The sequence below is a fragment of the Salmo salar genome, chromosome 01 (assembly GCF_965601325.2).
Source record: "Salmo salar chromosome 01, fSalSal1, whole genome shotgun sequence".
Taxonomy (NCBI): Eukaryota; Metazoa; Chordata; class Actinopteri; order Salmoniformes; family Salmonidae; genus Salmo; species Salmo salar.
In genome coordinates, this window is record NC_138291.1 from 149,535,001 (window position 1) to 149,548,247 (window position 13,247).

The window sequence follows — 13,247 nt, forward strand, 5'->3', positions numbered from 1 at the left end:
TTGGTACCAGTACCCCGTGTTACTTTAGTTAATTTGGTCAATATTTTCTTAACTCTTCTTGAACTGCACTGTTGGTTAAGGGCTTGCAAGTGAGCATTTCACAGTAAGGTCTACACTTATTGTATTCGGTGCATGTGACAAATAAAGTTTGATTTGATACCGTCTGCCCAACAGTAAGGGAGAGAACAGCTCGTGGCTAGGGTGTGTAGGGTCCTTCATGATGCTGCGGGCCTTCCTCAGGCACTGTTTCAAGTAGATGTCCTGGATGGATGGGAGCACGGCCCCAGTAATGTACTGAGCTGTCTTCACCACCCACTGGAGGGCCTTGTGGTCGTGGACAGAGCAATTCCGATATCAGGCCGTGATGCAACCAGTCAGGATGCTCTCGATGGCGCAACGGTAGTATTTGGAGAGGACCCGGGGTGGCATGCCGTATTTCTTCAGCCATCTTAGGAAGTAGGCAAGATTGGTGGGTGTTGTTGGTCCATGTCAAGTCCTCAGTGATGTGGACGCAGAGGAACTTAAAACTGCTGACTACTGCAGTCCTGTTGATGTGGATCGTGGCATGTTCCCTCCTCTGCTTTCTGAAGTCAGCAATCAACTCCTTTGTTTTGCCGATGTTGAGGTTGTCCTGGCACCACAATGCCAGTTCACTTACATCCGCCCTTGTGGGTACATCATCAACACATTATCTATTGAAGCCTGTGACTGACAATGTATATTTCTCAAAATGTATGGATGAGTCCTGGGTGGATTTGGACATATTCCAATCACTATTACTCTCAAAACAGTCCTGCAGCATCGAGTCTGCCGTCTCTGTCCAGCGCTTCACTATTCTGTGTTGGTGGCTCCCTCTTGAGTTGCTGCTTGTAGACTGATTGCCTGAAGTGGGGGCAGGGGGTGGCTTTGTACGCATCACGGATGCTAGTAAATACACTGAGTGTACAAAACATTAAGAACACCTTCCAAATATTGAGTTGAACCCCGCTCTTTTGAGTTCAGAACAGCCTCAATTCCTTGGGGCATGGACTCTACAAGGTGTGGAAAGTGTTCCACCAGGATGCTGGCCCATGTTGACAACAATGCTTCACACAGTTGTCAGGTTGGCTGGATGTCCTTTGGGTGGTGGACCATTCTTGATACACACATGGGGGAACTGTTGAGCGTGAAAAACCCATCAGCGGTGCAGTTCTTAACACAAACCGGTGCACCTGGTTCAAAGGCACTTCAATATTTTGTCTTGCCCATTCACCCTCTGAATGGCACACATACACAATCCATGTCTCAATTGTCTCAAGGCTTTCAAATTATTCTTAAATCTGTCTCCTCCCATTCATCTACACTGATTGAAGTGAATTTAACAAGTGACATCAATAAGGGATCATAGCTTTCACCTGGATTCACCTGCTCAGTCTGGCATGGAGAGAGCAGGAGTTCATAATGTTTTGTACACTCAGTGTACATGGTCCAGAACGTTTTTTAATTTTTTTATTGTGCGGCAGGATAGATGTTGGGGATATTTTGAAGAAGAAAAAATGTCAACGTGCTTGGTTAAAATCACCCGTAGCAATAAAGACTGCTTTGGTGATAGGTGGGTTGAGAGTGGCTGAGGGTTTGGATTAAAGGGCTTATGTTTGGTAATGTATTATTGTAATGTGACTTCTAAATAAAAGTACCATGTATGTATATGTAGCAAAAAAGCTGTAGAAAAGCTGTAAAAAATATATTTGTCCTCCGAAGAGGTGGAGGGGTTACATTTTTTAAAATAATAAATAAATAAAGACTGCGTCTGGGTGAGAGGATTTTTGCTAATTAATGATCTTGTACAGTTCGCTGAGTGTCGCCTTGATGTTTGCTTGTGGCGGTATGTGATAATAACCCATGTGAATTCCCTCAGCATATAGTGGGGTCGGCATATTAAGCATCAGAAACTCCAGTTTCGGTGAAGAGGAGCTTGAGATATTTTGTTGTTATTATCAGAACCGGCGTTCAATCTACATGGAAAATGGAAAAGCAGTCTGCTATTCAACCAGAGTCGAGTGTATCGTTCGTAAGCCATGTCTCTGAATAAACAAAGACACAGCATTCCCTGATGTCCCTCTGTGATTGAAGCCTTGCTCTGAGTTCAAAGTTTATTTTCCAGCGATTGGACATTAGCCATCAGGATACTAGGGAGGAGGCCATGTAGCCTGTCTTTTCAGCCTAGCTTGGAGACCTATTTTCCTTCCTCTTCATCATTGCCGGCATTGCCTTCAGTCATCTTGGTCAGCAGCAACAGGTAAGCCCGCTGTGTGGGGAACAAAGGAGGGAATGTAGTATTCCAGATCTGGGAGGCTGAGAGAAGTATGTAGCTTCCTATTCATGATCCAGAAGTGTTTTGTCGGTCATAGGAAATTATTGCATGAACATTCTGAGCAAACAAAGTAATAATTAACGCAAAAATAGCCACAAAAAAGCAAAGTCGAGCAGGAACTGGCAAGACACACACCCATCTCAGCACTGCCATCTTATTCAGTAGTACTGTGTTGTACCTAGTGATTCATTGTTTTGTTGTTATTGTTTTCCCCCAGTATATGGCGCTCCTGACAACTGCCTTTACAGGCATGAGGCCTTAGTCCAATTGACTTAACTTCTATTGCAGGGTGTGTGTATCAGGTTAACATACAAAACTGACCTTGGATCAGTCCTAAAGGATCAGACGGCTTTGCTGAGGTATTTCTCATTATGAAAGGGCAAACAGGTTAGCACGTTAGCGCCAGGAAAGGTTTTAAAGGCTCTCCCAGTGGTATGTGTCTGTGTGACATGCTGACAGCCTACATTCACACACAATGTATTTCCTTTGATGACATGCCTCTGTGCCACGTGAAGTGGCCCTCCCCTCTCTCGGCATTCCAGCCATACGTCACTGGTAATTTCTCCGTGATTATAATTACCTTAAAAGCATTGGAATTTCTGTAGAGACCCACACACGCCACACATCCAACCCTCAATACCTCCACCTCTCCGCAACACCCCCAACCCTCCCCCATCTAGGCCCATAGGTATCCCTTTGGATAAGAACATACTCCACAATTGAGACCACGGTAGTTTGATTTACCTACCCCCCCCCCCCCAAAAAAAAATCGGATTTGTTGCTTACTACGACAGCTAGGCTAGATTTGTCAGTGACAGCATAAACACCAGTAATGGCCATAGTGACTAAATCACCTTAGCCGCTAAAGCTAGCCGCTAATGCTAATCACTAATTAGCTGGCTATCTATACTGAATATAAAAATAAACGCAACATGTAAAGTGTTGGTCCCATGTTTCATGAACTGAAATAAAAGATCCAAGAAATTCTCCATACGTACAAAAACTAATTTCTCTCAAATTTGGTGCACAGATTTGTTTACATCCCTGTTAGCGAACATTTCTCCTTTGCCATGATAATCCATCCACCTGACAGGTGTAGCATATCAAGAAGCTGATTAAACAGCATGATCATTACACAGCTGCATCTTGTGCTGGGGACAGTAAAAGGCCACTCTAAAATGTTCAGTTTTGTCACACAACACAATGCCACAGATGTCTCAAGTTTTTAGGGAGCGTGCAATTGGCATGCTGACTGCAGGAATGTCCACCAGAGCTGTTGCCAGAGAATTGAATGTTAATTTCTTTACCATAAGCTGCCTCCAACGTTGTTTTAGAGAATTTGGCAGTACCGGCCTCACAACCACAGACCACATGTAACCACGCCAGCCCAAGACCTCCAGATCCGGCTTCTTCACCGGTGGGATCATCTGAGACCAGCCACCTGGACAACTGATGAAACTGAGGAGTGTTTCTGTTTGTAATAAAGTCCTTTAGTGGGGGAAAACTCATTCTGATTGGTTGGGCCTGGCTCTCTAATGGGTGGGCATGGCTCTCAAGTGGATGAGCTTATGCCCTCCCATGGTTGCGCCCTTACCTAGTCATGTGAAATGCATGACTAGGCCTAAATCAGCACGTTGTTTGTGCAACAGTATCTTCTAAATCAAAGAGGAAGAGGCGAAGCATGAATGTTAGCTATGTGAAGTAGCTAAGAGAAAACATTTAATGTAGCCAAAGATTATAAGGTCTCCTAGCAAACACTGATCAATACTTTGGTTCCTACCCTGTCAGAATAAGTCCTCCCTGGAATTTTCAGTCGATTTCATGTCAAACAATACTGTATTCAAAGTGCCAACTATTATATTCTAACTATAGGATTAGAATACTAATTATATTTCCATGATTCCAACTAGAGGTCGACCGATTAATCGGAATGGACGATTAATTAGGGCCGATTTCAAGTTTTCATAACAATCGGTAATCGGTATTTTTGGACACCGATGTGTTAGTTTTTTACACCTTTATTTAATATTAATATACAGTTAAGAACACATTCTTATTTTCAATGACGGCCTAGGAACGGTGGGTTAACTGCCTTGTTCAGGGGCAGAACGACAGATTTTTACCTTGTCAGCTCGGGGATTCGTTTTTGCAACCTTCCAGTTACTAGTCCAACGCTCTAACCACCTGCCTTACATTGCACTCCACGAGGAGCCTGCGTGGCAGGCTGATTACCTGTTACAGGACGGCAGCAAGAAGCCAAGGTAAGTTGCTAGCTAGCATTAAACTTATCTTATAAAAAACAATCAATCTTAACATAATCACTAGTTAACTACACATGGTTGATGATATTACTAGTTTATCTAACGTGTCCTGCGTTGCATATAATCGATGCGGTGCCTGTTAATTTCTCATCGAATCACAGCTTACTTCTCCAAACGGGTGATTGCACCAATGTGTACCTAACCATAAACATCAATGCCTTTCTTTAAAATCAATACATAAGTATATATTTTTAAACCTGCATATTTAGTTTATATTGCCTGCTAACATGAATTCTTATAATTACGGAAATTGTGTCACTTCTCTTGCATTCCGTGCAAGCAGTCAGGGTATATGCAGCAGTTTGGGCCGCCTGGCTCGTTGCAAACTGTGTGAAGAAAATGTATTCCTAACAAAGACTGTAATTAATTTGCCAGAATTGTACATAATTATGACATAACATTGAAGGTTGTAGAATGTAACAGCAATATTTAGACTTAGGGATGCCACCCGTTAGATAAAATACGGAACGGTTCCGTATTTCACTGAAAGAATAAACGTTTTGTTTTCTAAATGATAGTTTCCGGATTCAACCATATTAATGACCAAAGGCTCGTATTTCTGTGTGTTATTATGTTATAATTAAGTCTATGATTTGATATTTGATAGAGCAGTCTGACTGAGCGATGTTAGGCAGCAGCAGGCTCGTTCAAACAGCACTTTCGTGCGTTTGCCAGCAGCTCTTCACTGTGCTTCAAGCATTGAGCTGTTTATGACTTCAAGCCTATCAACTCCCGAGATTAGGCTGGTGTAACCGATGTGAAATGGCTAGCTAGTTAGCGGGGTGCGCGCTAATAGCGTTTCAATCGGTGACGTCACTCGCTCTGAGACTTGGAGTAGTTGTTCCTCTTGCTCTGCACGGGCCGCGGCTTTTGTGGAGCCATGGGTAACGATGCTTCGAGGGTGGCTGTTGTTGATGTGTTCCTGGTTCAAGCCCAGGTAGGGGCAAGGAGGGACGGAAGCTATACTGTTACACTGGCAATACTAAAGTGCCTATAAGAACATCCAATAGTCAAAGGTATATGAAATACAAATGGTATAGAGAGAAATAGTCCTATAATTCCTATAATAACTACAACCTAAAACTTCTTACCTAGGAATATTGAAGACTCATGTTAAAAGGAACCACCAGCTTTCATATGTTCTCATGTTCTGAGCAAGGAACTTAAACGTTAGCTTTTTTACATGGCACATATTGCACTTTTACTTTCTTCTCCAACACTTTGTTTTTGCATTATTTAAACCAAATTGAACATGTTTCATTATTTATTTGAGGCTAAATTGATTTTATTGATGTATTATATTAAGTTAAAATAAGTGTTCATTCAGTATTGTTGTAATTGTCATTATTACAAAAAAATAAAAATTATATATATAAAAAAAATCTGCCAATTAATCGGTACCGGCTTTTTTTGGTCCTCCAATAAACGGTATCGACGTTGAAAAATCATAATCGGCCGACCTCTAATTCCAACAGTTCACCCAAGTGTATTGATCTAAATTACAAGTAAAATTGGAATTGTAACATTTGGCAACAAAGGCCTCAAATCTTTGCCCATGTCGTGCAGCCCTATGTGGCAGTGTGGAAATTTTAAGTGAATTTCAAGATTTCAAGCGAGTGCAGGAAATGCAAAAATGTATGAAAATGTTTAACTGAACAGTATAAAACAATCATAATGGAAAAAGACCCAATGAAATCAATCTGAATTTATGTGCCGGGTCATGCACTACTCCTGAAGCAAATGTAGAACTTTATTATTCAAAAACATAAAATACCATAAAATACCATCATAAATTTGAAAAATACTGTGATGATATTTTGGCCATATCGCCCAGCCTTACCGTAGTGTGAGTCCCTAAATGAGATTTTAGAGTGTAGACTGGAGCGAGGGAGAGTTAGCTCCATGCTGACACAAGGTCTCGGACAGAGCACCGCCAAGCACTTTTGCTTCCAAAGCCTTACCTCAGCACAGCAGTATACATAACCGCCTACAGAACAACTGAGGACAGGGGTCTAGGCTGCTACACACTGACAGACCCACCAGCCCATGAAAATGCTAATGGTTAACACGGCTACTCAAGTGGAACCAAAGTGGTGCCGGAGGAATACACACCAGTTAATAAGATGGGTACACACTCACCATGACCTTGCGGTGGAACCGTAGCGAGAAAGCTGAGGGAGCACTAGTAGCCTATATAAGTGGATATTATAATACACAATAATGCCAATATTTTTGGTATTTCTGAAAATGGTTAGCAGGCCGATTGATCTATACTCTCTAGAAGTCAAAAGCCTTGTTGACAGCGGATTCATGAATCATAGCATTATTGTTTTACAGAAATACCTAACGCAGATATAGGCTTTTAGAAGTATTGTCCTTTCATGAAGGATGACCTCTAACAAGGGGACAAGGGGGATAAGGAAGGAATCAGTGACATCCTACAGGATACATCTGGAGCAGCACAAATAACAGGCTAAGTCCTAGGGACAAAGACATAGAGATAATTCAATAATCCACTTCATTACCATTCACACAAAGCCCTTCTCGTTTAGTTTAACAGTGCCGTAAAATAGAACGATCACTGTGATGGTTATAAGACGCCTGAGCGCAATGAAAAAGCTATTGTTAGACAAAGTACAGCAATAATACAACTGATGGCCTGAATAAATGAAATTAAAAAGTCAAGAAAACAAAAGTGTCTCCCTACACTCAACCTAAAGCACCACCACTTGACTGAGACAAGGCAAACTGAACATGCTTCTTGGATCTGACAAAATGTTTAAAAAAAAATCAATAATAATAATAATAATAATAATAATAAATATATATATATATATATGTATGTGTACTGAAAGAATAAACCGGGTCATGCACTACTCCTGAAGCAAATGTAGAACTGTATTATTCAAAAACATAAAATACCATAAAATACCATCATAAATTTGAAAAATACTGTGATGATATTTTGGCCATATCGCCCAGCCTTACTGTAGTGTGAGTCCCTAAATGAGATTTTAGAGTGTAGACTGGAGCGAGGGAGCAGATATATATGTACTGAAAGAAGCAGATATATATGTACTGAAAGAATAAATAGCAGATATATATGTACTGAAAGTATATATATACATATATATATACACATACATATATCAAACTCCAGCATCTGTGCCACCCTCCCTGCAAACCTCTACAGGCTCCTCAGCCGTCATTACCCCCAACGGTTGGTTGCAAGGCATGAACAAACTCACCTTTCATCAACACACGCACACAAACACACACGCAGCCTGTTGTGGAGAAGCCTCCTGCTTCCTTCCTCTCATTCCCTGTCCATCTTTCCCCCTCTCCTCGACTCTCTTCCCAATTCCTCTCCTCCGTTTCTCTTCCCCAAATAGGGCCTCCGTTACCTTCCTCTCATTGGTATCCCTTCTCGGTCTCTTCTTCTCTGAAGAGATTACCAGTCTTCCCTCCTTTCCACTCTTTACTCCTCTGTCTCCTTACTTCCTCAGTCTCGACTCATCCTCTTGTCACAGTCTCTCTTCCACTCCCCCCCTTTGCTCCTCTAATATCCTTACCTGTGCTCCCCCTCTCCTCCTCTCCCCCTGACCAAGGTGCTCTGTGTGCGTTTCTCCTCCAGGCTGTGGTTTGTTATCATCTCCTGCTCAGAGGTAGCACACGGTCCACCCAGCATTCCATTATGTTTCCTTGTGGTGGTTGGAGTTCTGTCCGCTGTGGAGGCTTGACTGTGTGAGTTCCCTCTGAAACAAGGGGCTGTGCTGCTCTCTCTTTGTTTCTTTTTCAATTTGTTGTTAGCATCGCCCTTTCCTTCCTGTCCGAGTGGGGGGGTGTTGATCGCAGGGTTGGGGCTGCCTGCTATTGGACTGAGCCCTGGTCAGAAAAAGAATGGTCCCTGGACACTCTACAATAATTTTATTTGTTTATTTTATTTATTTCACATACGTTTAACCAGGTAGGCTAGTTGAGAACAAGTTGTCCTTTACAACTGCTACCTGGCCAAGATACAGCAAAGCAGTGCGACACAAACAACAACACAGAGTTACACATGGAATAAACAAACATACAGTCAATAATACAATAGAAAAAGTCTATATACAGTGTGTGCAAATGAGGTAGGATAAGGGAGGTAAAGCAATAAATAGGCCATAGTGGCGAAATAATTACAGTATAGCAATTAAACCCTAGAGTGATAGATGTGCAGAAGATGAGTGTGCAAGTAGAGATACTTGGGTGCAAAGGTGCAAAATAAATAACAGTATGGGGATGAGGTAGTTGGATGGGCTATTTACAGATGGGCTATGTACAGGTGCAGTGATCTGTGAGCTGCTCTGACAGCTGGTGCTTAAAGCTAGTGAGGGAGATATGAGTCTGACCCACCCCCCAACTAGCACAGTGTGGAGACAGGAATACGTAATGAGAGCGTGTGTGTGTTTGTTTGTGTGTGCATGTTTGGATAAAGGGGTAGAGCGAAAAATTAGTGAAGTGGAAAGGACAGGCTGCGTCCAGGGTGAAAGGTCAGGAGTGAGTGGCCATGACCTGGACCTCCTCCTGGACATAGCAGACACAGAGTCTGGACATAGACCTCTCCTGAGACCACATATTCCTGGACCTAGCAGTGTAGCTTCCACCTTGAAAACAAGTACTTCACTTCATCAAAGTATGTAAAGTGCAGATTCCCTTATTTCTCTCACAAGAAAACAATAAATACCTCAAGGTTATACTTTGTTTTCCTTTTCCCCACTACTTTTACGACCGCAAAGGAATTATTACCTTGTTTGCTCCGATCCCTTCGTCAAGAAAACACATGTTACCTAGCAAAACCTACCTCAGTACAAAGTATAGAAACAAAGTACTACACCGCTCATTCCTCTCAGAAAACAACAAAATAGCAGAAGGGGACACAACATCCCTTTTCCCTTTCTCTAAATTACAGCTATTAACATTTCCTTGACGTCCACTCCAGAAAACATACAAATGTACTGCTAGACTAGGCTATAAGTAGCCTCCTTGCCTGAACACTGTTAGATATAACTCCTTGGAGGCAACTGGAAATAAATCAAAGGCAAATCAGCTGTCAGATCTCTAGGGGAAAACACATAGGTACTGTAAGTGTTCTGTGCTTATAGTCACACCTAAATATCTATATGTTTTCAACATTGATACAATAAAAAAAATGTACTCACTAATGTACAGACAAGACACTTGTCTGGAAATGCTGAAGACACAATCACGCTAATAAAAAAAACCAAGACATATGTTTCAAACAAATTACTCTGTTTCAAAATGACATCCTTCAAACCATAGACAATTGGTGGACACAGCAACCCGATAAGTAGGCTTAGCCTATGTGGTGACCACAATAAAGCCCAGTTAGGGCTAGTATCTCAGTCTGTCCTTTCCTTCACTTCTCACACCAAAGGCATTCGGACAGGAAGTAAACACTTGGAGGGAGAACACAGCCCAGCCCATTATTTTCCTCAGGACTTCCTGTGGGAAGTGGAGTCCCGCCAGTCTACATGAAGCTGTGTGCAGGTCAAAGGTTAAACATTTTTTTTGGCGTTTCCACACGCAGGAGGCTCGGCACTGGACAATGGAACTTGTGATCACCTCACCCCGGATGAAAGACACATCGAACAGAGCTCAACTAGACGCAGTGACATATACCCAACGTCTAAATAAAAACACTATTTTGCCACGGATGCAAACAAAGACAAAACGATTCCAAGATATTCAGGTGGAAATAACAATGATCTCTTTGGGGTAACTTGACTTGAGTGGAATGACTTATTGTACAATAACAAATCTAGTTTGGCGAGAATTTAACTACTAGCACCACAGGATGTGCCACTAAGCAACATCTCTCAGCTTGAAATGCAACCAAAGAGTTGGTTGCTGTTGGAATTAAAAGACAAAGAGGTTGTTAAAATGCATAATTACACAACCTTCAGACCTGATTTTATTATCTGTCTGTTCATACAAAATGTAGTCTTCTCTACGAGGTTAGACTTTATGATTTGTAAATAAGACTAATAAAGATAAAAGCACATTCCAGAACAATAGCAGTGTTTAAACTAGGATTTACACTGCTCAAAAAAATAAAGGGAACACTAAATAACACATCCTAGATCTGAATTAAATAATCTTATTAAATACCTTTTTCTTTACATAGTTGAATTTGCTGACAACAAAATCACGCAAAAATAATCAATGGAAATCCAATTTATCAACCCATGGAGGTCTGGATTTGGAGTCACACTCAAAATTAAAGTGGAAAACCACACTACAGGCTGATCCAACTTTGATGTAATGTCCTTAAAACAAGTCAAAATGAGGCTCAGTAGTGTGTGTGGCCTCCACGTGCCTGTATGACCTCCCTACACCGCCTTGGCATGCTCCTGATGAGGTGGCGGATGGTCTCCTGAGGGATCTCCTCCCAGACCTGGGCTAAAGCATCCGCCAACTCCTGGACAGTCTATGGTGCAACTTGGCGTTGGTGGATGGAGCGACACATGATGTCCCAGATGTGCTCAATTGGATTCAGGTCTGGGGAATGGGCGGGCCAGTCCATAGCATCAATGCCTTCCTCTTGCAGGAACTGCTGACACACTCCAGCCACATGAGGTGTAGCATTGTCTTGCATTGGGAGGAACCCAGGGCCAACCGCACCAGCATATGGTCTCACAAGGGGTCTGAGGATCTCATCTCGGTACCTAATGGCAGTCAGGCTACCTCTGGCGAGCACATGGAGGGCTGTGCGGCCCCCCAAAGAAATGCCACCCCACACCATGACTGACCCACCGCCAAACCGGTCATGCTGGAGGATGTTGCAGGCAGAAGAACGTTCTCCACGGTGTCTCCAGACTCTGTCACGTCTGTCACATGTGCTCAGTGTGAACCTGCTTTCATCTGTGAAGAGCACAGGGCGCCAGTGGCGAATTTGCCAATCTTGGTGTTCTCTGGCAAATGCCAAACGTCCTGCATAGTGTTGGGCTGTAAGCACAACTCCCACCTGTGGACGTCGGGCTCTCATACCACCCTCATGGAGTCTGTTTCTGACCGTTTGAGCAGACACATGCACATTTGTGGCCTGCTGGAGGTCATTTTGCAGGACTCTGGCAGTGCTCCTCCTGCTCCTCCTTGCACAAAGGCGGAGGTAGCGGTCCTGCTGCTGGGTTGTTGCCCTCCTACGGCCTCCTCCACGTCTCCTGATGTACTCGCCTGTCTCCTGGTAGCGCCTCCATGCTCTGGACACTACGCTGACAGACACAGCAAACCTTCTTGCCACAGCTCGCATTGATGTGCCATCCTGGATGAGCTGCACTACCTGAGCCACTTGTGTGGGTTGTAGACTCCGTCTCATGCTACCACTAGAGTGAAAGCACCGCCAGCATTCAAAAGTGACCAAAACATCAGCCAGGAAGCATAGGAACTGAGAAGTGATCTGTGGTCACCACCTGCAGAACCACTCCTTTATTGGGGGTGTCTTGCTAATTGCCTATAATTTCCACCTGTTGTCTATTCCATTTGCACAACAGCATGTGAAATGTATTGTCAATCAGTGTTGCTTCCTAAGTGGACAGTTTGATTTCACAGAAGTGTGATTGACTTGGAGTTACATTGTGTTGTTTAAGTGTTCCCTTTATTTTTTTGAGCAGTGTATTTCAGTAGGTGGCAGAGGGGGATTTTTTTGTTGAATGACTGAGAAGGTCACTTCTGAGGACAAAAAAAAAGACATTCTATTCCAAAATGCATGAAAATGTAATTATTCCTTTGACACTCATCTGAAAATCAAGGACAGTTTCATTTGATCCCAATAACATCACCAGCCAATTCTAAATTAACCCCAAAAATAATTTAGCTAGTGTAACGTTACTGTATCTTATATAAAACAATGATTACAGACATCTATTAATAGGGTTGCGTCATAGATGGGTTAGCTGACAACGTAACGAAAATGATGTGCGCGCTTCTATGGGGCAGAAGTCAGTGTGTTGTTGTGATTCTGGATGGCCAGATTGCTAGCAAGAATGACAAGAAACTGCCATGTTGGGAATCATAAGTGGCTCGTTTAAGCTAATTTCATCTTGTTCTTGATATGTCTTGTTTTGACTGATTTCATGTCAATGCTAATATGGCTAAAATGTGCTAGCTAGCTAACCGACAACTGTAACGATGTATCAGTGAGACAACAAGTGCTCATTGTGCAAATGTATATGTTTTCAATAAACATTGAAGACGAAATACAGCTTACATGTTGTCAACAATCTAAGCCAACCTGGTCTGTTTTGCCCAATAGTTGCGAACGCATCGGTTTTGTTGCTAAACAACCAACCAGTCATTAGAGATAGTGTTAGAGGACGCAACCCTGTATCTGTCCCATTATGGTGTCAGTGAGAGCATGAGCAGCGCCATTGAGACTATCTCCATTTTGAAGTAGTCCATTTTTTCTTCTACTACTTTTATGAGTTGGTAAACAAACTGAAAGGGTGCATACTGCCACCTGGAGTGTGTTCTTTGAACAGATATAAAGCCAAGGTTGGTGATTTACTTCCAACCTG

At 42.6% G+C, this 13,247-nt stretch overlaps 1 protein-coding gene across 6 annotated transcripts in view; it reads right to left on the reverse strand.

The window, feature by feature from the left end:
- The window catches only part of LOC106565572 (colorectal mutant cancer protein), a 140,205-nt gene that overhangs the window by 80,391 nt on the left and 46,567 nt on the right, over positions 1–13,247 (reverse strand). The window contains exon 1 of one of the 6 annotated variants that reach the window (XM_082955339.1): positions 8,247–8,441. The exons of the other annotated variants lie outside the window; for them this stretch is intronic. The gene's annotated coding sequence lies outside the window, so the exon portion shown is untranslated. Of the gene's footprint in view, positions 1–8,246; positions 8,442–13,247 lie in introns of those variants that run through there. 6 annotated transcript variants of the gene reach the window in all.